The 3,764-nt window shown below is 35.0% G+C and overlaps 1 protein-coding gene across 1 annotated transcript in view; it reads right to left on the reverse strand.

The window, feature by feature from the left end:
* LOC106868897 (neuronal calcium sensor 1) overlaps positions 1-144 on the reverse strand; it is a 324,871-nt gene extending 324,727 nt beyond the window's left edge. The window contains exon 1 of the mRNA XM_014914360.2: positions 1-144. This exon is cut by the window's left edge and continues 205 nt beyond it. The gene's annotated coding sequence lies outside the window, so the exon portion shown is untranslated.
* Positions 145-3,764: the final 3,620 nt, after the last annotated feature.

A 3,764-nucleotide genomic window follows, 5' to 3' on the forward strand; every position in this document is an offset into this window, starting at 1 on the left:
CTGGGAGAAGTTGTGCGTAAAAATAGAGAGAGAGAGACAGAGAGGCAGATAAATAGTGAGGGAGAGAGAGAGTTAGAGGCTCCGTGTAGAGTGAGAGAAAGAAGAGAGAATAGTGAAAGTAAGAGGGAGATAGAATAAGAGAAAGATAGACGTGTATGAGGAGGGGGGGAAGAGGAGGCGGGGAAAGAGATTGAATATCAGGTGAGGGAGGTAATAACTAAAAGTATTGAAGGTAATGGGTACGAGATTGTGTATACAGAGAGGCTGAGGGTGGGGGGGATAAGTGAGAGAGAAAGAGAGAGAGAGAGAGAGACGGATAGATAGAATGAATGAATGAGTGAAAGAAATATATTTGGAAAAGGAGGGAATGCTTCGAATCAAATGAAAGAAATTGGGCAACACAATCTCTTTGTAGTCATAAATACAGAGAAAGAAAGAGAGAGAAAGAGTGCATGTGAGTGAGAGAAGGAAAGAGAGGAAGAGATAGAGGGAGAGAGAGAGAGAAGCCTTACGTGAAGAAAAATAAAGAAAGGGAGGAAAATCAAGGAGCGTGAAACAAAAATTAGAGTTAAAGAAATTGTTGTGACTGGTTATAACTGGAAGGAATTGGAGAGAAGTGTCAATCTGTGAAAGAGAAAAACAAAAGCGAAAAGGAAGCAAAAATAAAAGTTGGTTGTGATAAAAGAAGAAAGAAAATTAAGTAAACAAGTGTGAAGAGAGAATGTAGCGTACTGCAAAGAAGTCAGAGGGAAAGAATGAAAGCCAAAGAATTGCTTATATATATATATATATATATATGATGGATACAAGAATATGGAAATTTAGGGAGAAAATAGTAATAGATAACGAATTAATGATGGGAGAAAAAGGTAGATAGAGCGCGCGGAGAAATTTTTATTGAGAACTGCGATAGTATTAGAACGAATATGATACACGACGAAGAATTTCACACTGAAAGTTAATGATACCACAATAACTGTTGCTAGTGTTTACTTGATGGAAGAACCAAGTGCCATTTGTGTTAATACTGCTATTTCTATTTCTACTGCATTATCTGCTACTATACCTCTTGCTGCTACCGCAACTGTAGCGTTGTTTTATTTGCTTTAGTATAACAGTTTCTGAGAAATAAATATAATACACCCTCTCACTCACGCTTGGGGTTTGGTTTTGTATGTGTATATATATAGTTTTTGTGGCGGTTTTTGCAGACCTGTATGCAGTCTGCTAGCAAGTACTGCTCTGAAATGGTGTAAAAAAAATGGTTCAGCAAATACTAGTCGCTATACTAAACCATATTTAACTAGTAGTAGATGTAGTAGTACCCACAGTCGTATCTATTTTGCAGAGCAGCTAACCAAGTAGAGCACTTTACACAGTCTCAGACTGGTAGCTCTTGGAGAACAGTTCTCTGTGCGGCAGCTTTGTGTAACGGGGAGGGTGTCCGTGTCCATGTGTGTAGCCAGGGTTATACAAACTGATCAGAACTTTGATCGAATGTAATAACAAATATTACTATCATATTCATTTTTTTTCTCTTTGTTCGATTTGGCTAATACTGCTAAGACCATGCTGGAGCACCAGTTTCGTGTTTTGGATTTTTGTTTTGTATATTTTTATTTATTTATTTATTTCCTTGAAACTCGTTTACAATGGATTCTTATTTATCAATTAAAATACATTGAACAGATATTTACGTTCTATTTCATGCTTTCATACCACCAAAATAACTAGCTCTGATCACTGCATTCCACATCACAATATCACTACGATATAGTAACAATATACACACATACGTGTGCGGGTGTGGGTGCGTGCGTGTGTGTGCGTTGAAATTTAACACTGGAGAAAATTTTTCAGAAATATTTTTAGAAAAAATTTTCCCCAATTTTTTTCTTTTTTTTTACCCCCCCATTTTTATCTGCATTTAGTTTATATATTTTTAACCAATTTATTTCATTCATTTTTGCGCTTTGAAATTTTAATTTAATTTCTAATACAACCATACTAATGGAAAAGTATGTATTATATTGATTTAAAATGTGACATTTAAACATGATTCTACTCAAATTATATCATTCAAATGACAAAATTAGAAAATTTTCTTGTTCTTTTTCTTTTTTTTTTTTTAATTTTGTCTTAACAGGTATTTATTGATAGATGCCAGTTCATTCCATATTTTTGTTTGTTATTCTTAGTTTTTGGAAAAGCTGTAAACATTTTCATAACTCACAGTTTCCATGTTATGTGTTTTTGTAAATTTGTGTTCGACAAATGTTTTCTCTTTTCACAATATTATAGAAAATGTACTTTTGTTTCCTAATCATTTTTAAGTTTTACTCAGATTTGTCTGTTGTCAAATATTAAAAGTGTACCAGCGAGAAAATTGATTATTTCAATTTTTGCCAATCTCGCAAAGAGAGTTGATAATTACAACATAACAACAATCTTCGTTAAACTGTTATTTATTATGTCCATAATATGAAGGTCAGTTTCCGAATGACCTTCAGTTTATGTCTGTTGAGAAGAGATTGTTCACAAATAACAGAAAGAAGAGTGACAGAATTGTGGATGTCTGTGTATGAGGTTGTGTTCATGCGAAGAAAAGGGAGAAAGTAAGAAAAAAAAAAGCTTTATGAAGAATCAAAAAGAAAATACCACCGACGAGGATTTATATACAAACATTCAAGAAGCAAGAGGAATTTGTAACCCATAAGTTTTGTTTAAGAATAATCAATATCTTGGAGATCTACAGAAAATATAATCAGTAGCATTGATACATGACCATTTTCAGTGAATTTTGTAGAGTTATATAAGGAGGCAGTTCCAGATGCAAATAATTAATTTTTAAAAGAAATATTTATTGATTTAAATTTTCTCTAACTATTGCAGATCAGAGACTCACTGAAACATTATAGATGACGAAAAACAAAATGATGAAAGTGGGGGTGAGGTTGAAAGAAGAAACAGCCTGGATTTTTTTTTCTTTTTTTTTTTTTCCCTGTTCTCTAACTGGTGATGGTGCCACATAAAAAGCTCTGGCAATGGTGCCATGTAAAAAAAAAAAAAACACTGGTGATGGAACCACGTAAAAAACACCCAGTACACACTTGTAAAGATATTGGTATTAGGAAGAGCATCCAGGTGTAGAAGCCTTGCCAAAGCAGACAATGGAACCTGCTGCAGCTCTCCAGCCGTGCCAGCTCCTGTCAAACCGTCCAACAAATGCCCACATGGACATTAATTGATTATGGTGGTGGTGGTGGTGGTGGTGGTGATGATGATGGCGATGTAGAGAAAATGGGTTAATTAATTCTAAATTAGAATATAATTAGTTTTGCTGGTCAAAACTGCCTTGAGTATCCGGACCCATGGGGAAAGTTTACCTGGTTTCCATGGTGCATAAGTGAATGGGGTCACAATATGTCCCCCTGAACCAGTTGCTGGTCCATCGCAGGGTTTATTCACGTACAGTTGAATAGTTGAAAGGAGAAATAAAAAGGTTTCTTTCATGAACGCAATGCACTGCCCACTCCTGGAATTGAAATTACAATCTTGCTATCATGAGTGTAACACACTTACCACTAGACATGTGCCTTCACTTGCTATCAGATGATTATGAGGTTAACAGCTCTCGGGAGAACTCCTAAGTAAAAGCAATGTCAACCTGGTTGGGTTTCTTACAGCTTCAATAGAGCCACATAAATCCTTCATATTTTCAATTCAAATAGAATAAATTTAAGTAGATATCCAAAAGTAATTAG

Source organism: Octopus bimaculoides, chromosome 2 (assembly GCF_001194135.2).
Source record: "Octopus bimaculoides isolate UCB-OBI-ISO-001 chromosome 2, ASM119413v2, whole genome shotgun sequence".
NCBI lineage: Eukaryota > Metazoa > Mollusca > Cephalopoda > Octopoda > Octopodidae > Octopus > Octopus bimaculoides.